Consider the following 13,011-nt stretch of genomic DNA (forward strand, 5'->3'; position numbering starts at 1 on the left):
CTTCAGACGCTTTTAGACATTCCTGCCTTTTTCTTCGACTGCAGAACGCACTTTGTGTCCACTCTTTCTGCCCGGTAGTGTCTCGTCTTATTTCCCCTTTTTAATGTGCATCGAGATGTCGGCGACGCAGGGTGGATAAACAAAGCCGCAAGCTACACGTGAATGAGTGAGTTTCAAACCATTGTAGGTCTGTATGTTATGCATCTTGCTGCGAGACGTTAGTGTGCTAAACCACACAGTTCCAGTTCTAGTTTGCAGTTCTTCTTTGCATGGCGTGGTCTCGAGATGCATTGAGAGAGAGAGCTCCGGCAGATTGCAGGTAAGTCCCGAGAAAAGTACAACGTCATGCATTAGAGAGAGCAAGTATAACTATCACGTTGCTTATACTTTAAGTCAAACTGTGAATTGCACAGGAAATAATACGCTTGCAATCACATCGAAGCATAACGACAAAATGCTCCGGTCAAAGTCATAGTTTGGGTGTTAATGTGGCTGTATTGAAACTATGTATATGTTGTCAATTAATTGGTCAGCTGGTGTTTCCTTCCCTAAATTGTGTGTGTGTGTGTGTGTGTGTGTGTGTGTGTGTGTGTGTGTGTGTGTGTGTGTGTGCGCGCGTGTGACATTCAGATTGTCATCTCCAACACACGTTGTCCGGACTATCTCTATGGCTGCCATGTTCTGCTATCTGCATATGTTTGTTGTTTACAATCAGATAATGGCCAAAGCTGCATGTTCATCAGGCGCACGCTGCCTGCTACACCAATATCTTCGACTCACCTGTCCAACGCCCCTTCTGTGCCAAACCCATCCAATAAACACGCCTGTCACTCTCACATACGGTATTTGAATGGAAGACTGACAAACACACACACACACAGTTAGATTTGGCTCAGTGCCCAGAGACGTTCTGCTTTATAGTAGGCTAGCTCTCTTTCTTTGACTCCTATTTATTTTTATTTTTATGTAGCGGTATGTGACGTGTTCCAATACAACATCTGAGGAAACAAAGCCAGGGCGAGTACACGGGGGCAAGGTTTAAAAACCTGCTGAATAGTTTCGGCCCTGTGCGACCTAACTTTTACATTCAATCATTGTTTATTCCAAGCCTCCCTGAGTTGACATAACAGGGCTATGGTAATCTGATTCAGAATTAACAATAGCAGATTCAATCACCTTATTTTTCTTATTTCGTTTTGTCAGATGTTAGCATGGGAGCAATACAAATACATGCAAATTATTCTGCTGGCTAAAGAGGATTTTGCAAGCTCTAGTTGCTCTTTGTTTTGGATGTCGTGAGGGGATTTGTTTTAATTTCATCTTTTTTTTATTGTAGTTTATTTTCAAGAGGCCTTTGTCATGAATCATTTTTCATCAGTTCTGCTCTGTTTTGATATAGCCTCAATACAAACACAAAGTCCGGGTTCCATTCTGATCTCAATTGAAGACTTTTATTCACAGTTTATTCACACTCTAGGCCTTTACATCACTTTTAATACCGACGGGTTTAGTCATTGTGAATCACAAAAAAATAACTACTTAATTTTGGGTTTTATTTTGAAGGCGGTGGTATTCAGACTAGAAGCCAAACCTGTCACCCCTCCTCTGGCTCTGACAGCGGCCCCCGGTCATAGCCGGAGCCACCTTAGAGTTAGCGCAGGAATGTAGATTGCTCCGTTGATACGGTTCGTCTCTGCACGTGTCACTCTCTGTCTTTTTCCTCACCAGCATTTTTTTATTTGGCTGTGCGTTCATGCTTCGTAGACACACACACACACACACACACACACACACACACACACACACACACACACACACACACACACACACACACACACACACACACACACACACACACACACACACACACACACCCCCACCCCCCCCCGTCCTTTTTTGCCTGCTTGGATGTCGCTGGGAAACACACCATGTTCAACCTGTTGAGCCAGACCTGCCTATTGTTTTACATCCTTTCTTTGTCATACCGTGTGCCATTTCTTTATCATTTCCAAACCGAGATCCTATCAAATCAACATCCTTTTTGCAATCAGTGGTTTATCATACCCCCCCAAACCTAATATTCTGGCTTCTGTCACTCAATCTGCAATCTACTCATTCCTGCATTTTTACTGTCGCAACTCACCGTTCCTGTGAGGGTCTTGTTTTGTCTTGTTTCTCTTTTGTGCCAATGTCCACGTCGCATGGTGGATAAAAACAAAACCTTACACTACACGTGTTTCAGTGAATTTATAACCATTGTAGGCTCTATGTTCTACACCCTATTGCGATACATTAGTGTGCCAAAAACACACTAGTTAAATCAACCTATTCTCCATTGCATGGAGTTGTCTGGAGATGCACTGATAGCTCCAGCAGATAATCTGAGCAAAGCAACATGCCTAATGCAATCAGTGTTTAAGCATCATAGTACATTTTATTTTGCAGATGCTTTGGTCCTTAGCGACTTGCAGTATAAAATATAAACCAAAAAAGAGCAAGAATCATTTTGATCTCAAAGTGCCGTCTGCAGCTGTGGTAGTTTCTGCTGCGTGGGCAATAAACATCCTTTATCAGTAGACACAAGCAGATCATCAAATTGCATCCCTACTATGGCAATAGTTGTATTATCAACGACATTTGCCATGTATTTGATGGAGACATGAAAGCGCAAACGCTCATGAATCATTCAAAACGTATAAGTTTCATACTAGTACTTTATTTACGAATGTGTGGTTCTCTTTTGTTGCTTATGCAGCATCTCGCCGATTTATTTGCATGGCATTCTGTGCGATTTTTTTAATAACACTGTGAGTGTGTGTCGAAAAAATCTCAATTGGGAGGGGTATTTTTAACCCTACCCCTATCAAAACCAGAAACAGGCTGCTCTACCCCTATGCATGAACGCACCAAACTGATCATCACTCAGCCTACCTAGATTAGGTAGGCTAAGTGATGGGGGCAAGGGGGGAATTTTTGATGGGCCAAAGTGCGATCCGTGAGATGTGATGTGACCAGGGCGAGTGCAGAGCCTGAGACTCCCAGTTCCAGGAGGATCTGGTGACCCACCAGATCCAGGAGGATCTGGTGGGTCACTGTGTCAAAGGCTACTGAAAGCCCCAGCCGAATGACATCGGAGGAGAGGGAGGCTGTTCCAGCGGTGTGAAGTCTCTCTCTGACGGCTAGGAGGGCCATCTCAGTGGAGAGGCCTGCCTTGAAACCAGACTGGTGAAGGTCCAGAGGATTGTTCGCGTGGAGCAATGCAAAGAGTTGGTTAGAGACGGCACAAGTGTTTTGGAGTTTAATGGTAGAAGAGAGACTGGTCGGTAGTTCTTGACATCAGATGGGTTGCGTGCGGGTTTCTTTGCGAGGGCTCCTGCTTGCTGCTTCAAGAAGTTTTGGAAAACCATTTAGTAGTGTAAGCAGTGTTAATGAGACGTTAATGGGCGGTGGGACTGACCAGGATAGTAGTCAGATGTTGTCTGCAGGGGGGTAGTCACACCGTTAATGGTATTTCGCCTATTTTTCTTTTTTTTTACAAATCACTGTTGTAGGGAGGAGGGGATTGTGAAGGATTGAGCATGGTGAAGAAGATTGGAAAATTAAGATTACATTTTAGATTAATCAAAGGAATTTAACGCTGCCGGAAGGAGTAGAGAATAGATTAGGTGGCAAGTTTTAATTTCACCATGTAAATTACAAACACATCGAGGAAGTCGAAGGAGGTAGTGAATTAGGCAGTGCTCAAAGAGACAATTGTACGTTTCCCAGCCGGGAGGCCTAGGTGTTTGGGTGGAGGGGTAGGCTGAGGAGAGGGTTGAGAGGGTGTCCCTGTCGTCTGGTTTGATCTAAGTCTCAGTGGAAGAAAGGAAGTCCAGGGACTGCAAGGAGGCTTAACCAGAGATGAACTCAGTCCTGCAGGTAGCTGACGGTCAGTTCCACAGGCCACCTGTGACACGGTGTTTGTGTGTGGAGGGAGAGGCGTCGATGAGATTGGAGAAGATGCATGGATGTAGTGAGCAGGTTTGTGGTCTAGAGTGCCTATGAGAAGAATAGCGTACAGGAATGTAAGGTTGACCCATATTAAATGAGGAAAAGGAAGATGGCGGATCTGCTAAAGTTATGGAACTTCCCAAATTGGATGCTGAACTGCGTTAAGAATAAATAATTAACCAACAATGGTTTGAAGATTCATTAAACACAACATTATGTGCCAGTAACTTTAGCTTAAACACCCTAAGCCAGAACAGAATACAGTTTTAAATAAAGCTAACTGACCGTACCTGATGCAGGGCAATATACAAATAAATATATTTAAACCCAGTACAGGAAAACATACTAGATTGCAGTATACTAACAACCCTTAATAATCTACAATAATAAGTGTACAAACACCACTTCAAAAACCACAACCAAATGTTCTAGTTTTCTTTGTTAAAAAAACATGGCTTTGTCTATACATGCATAGAATCAGGTAGACAACTTTTTTAAAGACTCCCAGACATTCACCATTCTCATCAAATCAAGGAACGGTAATGTGCATTTGCCCTTGGATCCTGAATGTACACAGAAATGCCCACGCAAATACCAATTGTTCAGGGATCAGGTTTCTGTTTTGGATAACATACACAAGGTCAGCAGTGGAAGAGGTAGGCTCCAACCCAATCATAAGCCATCTTTCTTTTCCAGTGTGCCCTTTACCTAAACACATACTTATGTTTTGCTTTACCCTAATGCTCTCCGTGGCCCATGTTGCGACCTCAAACAAAACGTCAGGGCCTCCATTGTGGCTGTGCGGGTCATCCAGGTGTTGCATGTTAGCGGTAAGTGTTATCTCCCTTAGCGGAGCAGCTAATGTCAGCTGAAGGGTCGGGCGAGGTACTCTTGCCTTGGCTGTTATCTTGTTTCTCAACACTGGGGGGGAGAGGTAGTGGCTGAGGAGGTCTACTGTGGATTAAAGAGGTCCACTGTGGATAAGGCTGACTTTACATATTGCCTCGGACTGCTCCGTGGTTAAGTCCTGTCAGAGGCCATCTGGAGATAATGCAGGGATGGTTAACATTCCTCTTAAAACGTTCCTTCCTATAGGTAACCAAAAACACTTATATTGTGCCTACAAGGTAAAGAATTCCGTATGAAACAAGAGTTTAAATAAAGGCTGCAGGCCTTTATAGATTGCTTGACTTGAGTTCACTTCCATTTATGCACTTTGAGCATGCAAGAAAATTGAGCTAAGACTTTCCTTCCACAACAAAACCTTGAAAAACAAAACTGTGCTTGTTAAGTAGGGCCTTATAAGGCCATTATCCCTTTGAACACCATTTTCTTCTCCCACTTTGCTATCTCAACTCATGCCGCAACTGATAGGGGTGTAGAGTGTGTGTGCCTGCATCTACTTGTTGTGTTGTTTTTCGTTGTACTGCCCTTGTATTACACAATCCCTACTGGTCTCAGTATGCGTCCATAGAAGGATACAAACTGAATATAACAGAGGCAGTAGGGCATCCAGGATGTCTTCATTAATACCACCACCCTAACCCTGACTTAAGAAGATAATTAAGGGCAAAAAGCCACAAGATTCAAAGCATTGAAATCCCCTCCAGGATAATTATCCAGCCCTTGTTCCATGGACGGCTGAAGGCAAACAGTACAGCTGTTCTTTGTAAATGCTTTTCTGTACGCTCCAGCCTGTACCAAGGCGGGGCACCTCGAGCTGAGGGCGATGACACGCAACAAGCTTCTGGATGGTCCTCAAAAGATCCGCCCGTCAAATCTCCTCATTCCTCTCTAATTGAGGATCTCACTGCTCTGCTGGTCTGACAGCTGGCATGCTGCTGTGGTGGCCGCTGGTGTTCTGTAGTGTTCAGAACTAGGCCATGGGGAATTGGACTGTGGCGTCACTAGAAGATGAGCTTATACAGTTAGGAAAAGTACACTTGTATAACTCATGGTGCATCCATTTTGGCGGTAACAAATGCACTTGTGTATCCAATCTATCACTAGTTATTTCTAAGGTGGTTAGGTACTAGGGACTGGCTGGTATAAAAGCATCGTCCCTGCTGTGGGGTAGTTGAAACGACCTACATATACATCAAGTACTTTAAATGTACAATATAAGAACAGGTTGTAATTTAACTGAAAAACGGATCAACTCGCACTTCTCCCACTTTCAGTTGCTAGCTTGCGTTCATTCATGATTATAAAACAGTTGTTAATTATTGTATTTGTATCATGCCAGGAAGCTCTCAATGCACAAGCTCCAGCAGGCTACAGTTCAATACTGGCCAAAGGTGTCAGAAGAGCAGGAGAAAGAATGAGAAATAATTTCTGATTCGTACAGTCCCTTTTTAATGAATTTATCAATTCCTTGAATTACCATGCTGGAACTACAGGTGAAACTTCAAACCCAACACATATGTTGGGTTTCTCTGGATTGATCCTGACGTTTGCATCCTACCTCCAAACAACAGCAAGATGCTGCTCCTTAAAGGACCTGTCTCTGTATGGGCCAGAAGTTGCTTCAGATTAAAAGAGTTTACCAAATGAGTAAATATTGATAGTCATTCCATGAATTATTCCTTTTCTGTATTCCTTCCAATTATGTCCCCCTCGTTTTCGTGGACATATCAATCGAAATGGTAGCATAAAATGTTAGAAATTATATAAAACTTGTTATATACTAGGCATTTATATATATTCACCTTGCACCTAGAGATGTTTCCCTTCCTGTCTCTAATTAAAATGGGATAAAGAGTTTGAATTTGCATTGCCGCTGTAGCCACGAAGTATGGTACTGAGGCCATGCCAATCCCCTGACTTCTTTTGATGTGTCGGTCCCACTTTACCCCATAGTGTATTGCAGATTAGCTTTGTCTCTCCCACCATTGCTTGCTTCAGCCATGGTCAATCCTAAACTCTCCACAATGATCTTCCCTCTCCCCTTTGTTTCCTTTATTGTTACTAGCTACGATTTTGGAAAGTTTCCCTCTAAGAATCATGTACACCCATTGTCTCATGTGCTTGGTTAATCGCCGCCGGTGTCTTCCCATTACCAGTGCTTAAAATTCAATCCAACACTTTGCTGTAAAGAAGTGTCCTAAAGCAAATAGTCTGTCATCGCTCGCTCTCTCTTCTCCGCCTTAAGCAGGCCCTGATGTTGAACGCTTGCTCGCTAGTGGCGTTTACAGTACAAATATTGACATTAAGAAGGTGGGAGGGGTGGGGGGTGGTGTGCGATGGAACAGCAGGTCCGACAGAGACACCCCCTCCCGTGGGGAGCTCTCCGAGTCAACCGCGGGTTAATCTCTGCTAAGACATATTTACAAATAGTGCTAGCCGTTAGCGTGGATAGGGTCCAGCGCTGACACTCAATATGGTGAAGTCGTCCTCTCCTCGAGACCCACAGCGGGTTTGGAACACGTACAGGTTCGCGTTTGAAACACCACACAACATGTGGTTACACTTGCAGAGGAGATTTTAAATGTGTGTAGATCTTAATGTCTTCCAGGTGAGGTGGTGGAGGTGAACACATTTTTGTTTGTTGCAGTATCTTGCCCCAAACGTGAGAGAACTTTTAAAACTTTTTTAAAAAACCTCCTGGGAGGCACATGGGACCTAGACAGTATTTAAACGGTACTAAACCCTCTCCATCACATTTGTTTCAGGTTTTCTTATTTTATCCGGCCAGAACAAATTGATTGGAGAGTAGAACTATTGTGTTCAATTCTTTTCAAAGCGACTGCCATCCAATCTTTTTTAGATGTCTGGTGTCTTTTAAGGACCAGGTAGGGCATCTTGCTCTAGGAGGCGTGCAGGTACTCTGCAGACATTTGTGCCCAAACACAGAATCTTTCACCCCAAACTCCACAGCATCCTGATCCCCATGTTTAGCATTGTCTCTATCTGCTGTCCAATTCACCTCCCGCTGCCTTTCCCAGTTACCAAATGAAACAGTCAGACAGGGCTTAAGGCTTGTCTGTCTGGGTCGTAAATGTTTGACTCTGCCGTTAATACTGCATCTCCCTATTCCCCTCCCCCTCCCCGCTCTAATGACCTGAAGCCCCCAAAGGCCCAATCCCATTCGCCCAGATGGTGTCTGCCCCACAACACTGTTAAGTAGAAGAGAGCATGGAGAGTGAGGATGGAGGAGGTAGGGGGGGAACTGATGAGTCAGAGGTTTCTCTCCTCACTCATTTGTCTCTTATCTCGTTCTGCAGTTTTTTGGATGCATCTTTCCTTTGCAGAGCTCTATAATCCCTACATCCTGTTCCATACTGAATGCCTTCTCTGTCTCTCTCGGTGTATTTGAGTGCGTCTCTCTGTAGCTAACTGTCTGTCTCTCTTTCATGCACACGGCCTCTGCATCTCGCTGTCTTGGTGTCTATTATCACAGTGTGAGGAAAGAATTAACGAAAGACAGGAAGTTGGCAAAGACATTGTGACCTCTTTTCTCACACTTTTGATGACTCTTATCGTGTTCCTTCAATAGGGTCTCTGTCTTGATGTCTCTTGGTCTCTCTTGGTCTCTCTCTTTGACTCTCTCCCTCTGCGTCAGGCCTTAAGGTTATTATGTCTTTGAAGTCCTCCCAGGGGTATGGACCTGAACCAGGTCTTCTCTTAAGTCCTTGCTGATAAGTCGTTGACAAGCCAAGAAGTTCGATTAGGGTATTTTCTATAGGAGATTCATGCTTCCTAGGTAGTGCAAATCCAGACTATAACAATAATTCACACAAATCAAACAGTACTGCAGTTTGTTAGATATAAAATCATAATCTGATTATAACAATTATAATAACTTTTTTTTTTAAAGCACGTTCCAATTTTTTTTAAACACGGAAATATACGGAAACCATGATTGTACCAAATCGTAAACAGAGCAATCATACTGTTGATTATGTTTAACCCAAAGTTATTTTCTGTGATGATTACTTTTTTGGTAGGTTGAGACTTTAAGAGAAACAAACCGAATTCTAAACTGTAAACAGAGGAACTGGGATGTAGTAAAATAAGTCTCAAGGCTGCAGGTAAATGTTTGAAAATAAAGTAAATGGTTGAGAAAACAAGACATCAGCTCTTTTTGTTATGGGTCTTTTCACCCCATTCTTGGTGACTGAGCTAGCTTGTTATCGTACGCTCTCTCCGTCGTCTGGTATTGATTGAAAAGTGCCTTCAAACAGACGGCACATATGGTGCTGCTGAACACATGCGTTTCAATTTGACCCCAGTGTGTTTATGTTAGCCATAGCTGAGCTAGCTATAGTTTTAGCAGCACCAAGTGATTTGGCTAAAGCTAGTTGTGGAGGCTCCAACGTCTCGTGCCTGCATGTGGTTAGACTACTACAGCTCTCTAATGGGAATCAAAGTGTGTGTGTTTGTGTGTTCAGAGTACTCTCTGTATGTACATTATGCCTGTGATTTGCTCGCTGGATAAACACATAAAACCACTCCCTTCCTTCTCGGTCTCTCATTCTCCAGCAGCTGTGATTCGTGTAGCAGTCAGAGAGCCAAACGGGGTTTGTGGTTTTGTGTTTGTGAAGTCCATTTCATTGTACTTGATTGACTACGTTTTTACTCCTGTGTGTGTGTGTGTGTGTGTGTGTGTGTGTGTGTGTGTTTGTTTTTCCCCCTACGTCACATTTAATGACTCCTTCTGAATGGAGCAAACAGATTGTCCTGGGCAGACCCTTTTTATATTTTCGAAGCAACACGCTTTCCAGTAACAAACAATGAATCGTTCCATCTCTGTCACATCTTTACCCACTCAAATATAATCTAAATTGTTGCAAATCCTTTCAAGTGATTCTAAGAACATTCAAAGATTAAAATTGGTATTGCTGTACAAAACTAGAGTGCTGAACCACCATGTTTATCCAAACAACTTGAGGGTGTGCATTGCAGTGAGAGTAACCGCACATTTGGTAGGAAGAGAAAAGGAGATCATAAGAGGTGACGCATTTCAACAAAGTGCCTTCTGAGTTCAACAACAGAGCTCAAACCAAACAAACCAAGAGAAGTTAGTGCACGGCATCAAGTCAGTGTGGGAGATGTTCATGACATCGACATCTCAAGAACGTTCATGTGAGCCTGGGGGCGGAGGGATGGTGCTATGTTAACCTCTCATAGATGACTGGACACAGTCAGTACGGACTTCTGGTAAAGTGTGTGTGTGTGTGTGTGTGTTAGACCGAAGCTCATGTCTTGGCCCCCCCCTCCGCGACTCCCCTGCCTCATTATGTTGGGGCCCCCCAGAGACCTTCGGACACACACTCACACACAGGCCCCTTCACCCACTCTGTCTTGTTGCTGCTTGCTCGCTCTGTCTTGTCTCCCCTCTGTTGTAACTCGTGCTGGGTATTCATGGATGGATGGTGTTTTTGCTTAATGAAGGCCTGAAGGGGGGGGGGGTGGGAGTTGGTTTCTTCTACTCTGGATGGTTACTCCAAATTGTTATAGCTTTAACCTACAATCCTCCTCAGCGGAGGGCAGAGTCTTGAAATGCTCTGAAAATATCCTTGAAAAAAAACACCTTTATTCTGGCCATGCTTCCAAGCAGAGCCCCGTCAGCCTCAGCCAGACAGTGACTCACTAAACCAGCTCTGAAACGAGCATGGGGTCAAGGATAGTGTTGTGGTCGGGCTCTTTGACACCCAGAGGTACTTGATCCTATTGCCATTGTTTGAATGCTTTAGGCGTCGTTGGGCAAGATGCCCTAGCCCCTACCTCCTTCATGACATGTATCTGAACACGTAAGTGGCTTTTGATAGAAACCATCGCTAAATGACTTGGCGGTTAAACTGACACGGTTGGTTGATAAGACAGACCTTCTATAATGGGGAGTTTTTCCAAAGCGATGGATATGCTGTGAGCTTGGCTCACGAAGAAGTCGAGGCAGGGTTTATTGGATTAAACGGGCTGATGACCCATGCTGAAGTCTAGCCTATCGCCTGCCGTTCCAAGTGGCACATGACCTGGCACAAAGGTGGCCGATATTCCAAACATCAGAAAGAACAAGGTAGTGTAGTTGACAGAGTTTAACGACTGAAGAGGAATTGGCGTTCTTTTTAGTTGAGATGTAAAGGTGAGTTTGGTGTTTTTGCTTGATTGTGATGTTGGGTGAGGCACAGCAGCTGCCTCATTTGGCTTGACAACATGGGGTTTGTTTATTCAACCAGTATTTATTCAGGTGAGCCTCCCTGAGGTTGTGAAACTCTTTTGCAAGAGAGACCAGATAGCTGCAGTTGACGTGAATCGGCTGTGTCCAAAGAGATGGAAGTAGATGTATTTATTTTCCGATAAGAAAACCTTAAAATCGCTAAGGGTGACCCACTGTCTGTTCTGATTCTGAAATCCTTTCAATACCAAGAAGGGTATTCAAATGGGAGGTCTCTGAGAAGAGGTCTGTGTGTCAGGATTTGGCCCCAGTCTCCTCTCTGTGGGCACATGACTGGCTGATCAAACCTTTACTGCACCAGCTTTATTTGGATCTCCCAGCTTTGGTTTTTACTATCCCAACCTGTCGTCCAAGACTAGACTGGTAACCCTCTTAATTGCTTTTCCTGATCGTGTGAGATGAAGCACTGTATGTACATTTAAGGACACACAATTATGTTTTTTTTCCGCTTTATCAAAATATTTTTCTATTGATACACTTGCAGCATATTTACTCATGTAACATAAACAAACCTCTGGTAGAAAATAATTGATGTTTAAACAATTGGTATATTCTCTTTAAAGCGCAGTTGCTGAGTCGTGACCCCTTTTCCTGACATTGTTATTGTCCTGTTGTGAAGGAGGGACTATTCACACCACTATTGTTAACAATTCTTGGGGCTAGGCCATTCTTTGTGGCATTAGGGCATCGGCCCCTGCAATCAAGGCAGTGAATTAAGGGCGTCTCTGGGCTGATTCATTGAAAGGAAATGTGTTTCACTGATCAATAGCCTCTGGCTATTGGTTTTTGTTCAGCCTCTCTTCTCTGCTGTCTTTCTTTTTAAAATCACACCAGTAAAAATGTTTCTGTGACTGGCACCCCACCCTCCTAACCTTTCTGAGCTCTATCCAGTGTCTCTTGACTTAGGGCAGTATAACCCAGCATTCCTGCTCTACACTCATGTGTGAGCAAGTTCTGCAGAAACATCCCGACCAACAGACTGCAGATCAGCATTTTGTCCCGCGGGGCAACTTCCTGTCTAAGCTGGGTCCCGCTTGGAGCAGAGCTCAGAGTGACTTGAAGAACAATGCAGGCTTTATCCCTTTTATTTATTTATTATTATTTCTAGCATCCTCAATGTAATTTCAATAAATGCTGACGTTTCCGTCTGAGTGATTGACTTGTAACCTATAGTGCCCTAATATATACTGCATTCTTAAGAGCCCATTAAAATGAGTCGCAGTAATGTTGCTGTGCTCTGGAAAAATCCACTTGTACGATGAAACAAATGGATCCCGAAAGGTCTGTGTGAATCAGTGGATGTTCTCAAGCATCAGCCCCGCCCCTCCGCTGCTTTGTTGAGCCACGTGTGAAATCAGCCACACAAAGGGGAATAATCAAGGACATAAGTGACTCATTTTGTAGTACACAGATTTCCAGTATTTGGTAATACAAGACATGTTGCAAACTTCTTTGTTGAGATTGTTTTCCCTCGAGAGAAGGAAAAAGAGAGATAATAACAAAATCAGGTGGTCTTTGTTTGGAAAGAAAACAGAGTAGGAGAAAACCTGAGAGCAAGGGAGTTCCACAGCTGGCCATTCGGTCAGAGGAAGCGCGGTCTTTGAACCCCCGGCAGAAACCCTGCACACACTTCCCAGCACCATCCAGGAACTCTAACCCCTTCCTGAGAAACCTACACGCACGTCACCTCCTATTGCTAAATTTCGAGCGATCCTGATTAACATTGACAACAATCACGTGATTAGGTTTGTGAAAGAGGATACGGGGCGGGGGCGTGGACACAGGAAGTGACACACTTGGCCGTTGTTGAAACAGGGCTTCCTTTCGAGGCAGATGATGGCTCT

At 43.8% G+C, this 13,011-nt stretch overlaps 1 protein-coding gene across 2 annotated transcripts in view; it reads left to right on the plus strand.

Annotated features, from left to right (window-relative positions):
- The window catches only part of svild (supervillin d), a 56,385-nt gene continuing 43,374 nt past the window's right edge, over window positions 1-13,011 (plus strand). Inside the window, exon 1 of one of the 2 annotated variants that reach the window (XM_079757339.1) lies at window positions 1-319. The gene's annotated coding sequence lies outside the window, so the exon portion shown is untranslated. The remainder of the gene's footprint in view (window positions 320-13,011) is intronic. The other variant, XM_079757340.1, reaches the window with a different exon arrangement.

Source organism: Pollachius pollachius (assembly GCF_949987615.1).
Source record: "Pollachius pollachius genome assembly, chromosome: 19".
Taxonomy (NCBI): domain Eukaryota; kingdom Metazoa; phylum Chordata; class Actinopteri; order Gadiformes; family Gadidae; genus Pollachius; species Pollachius pollachius.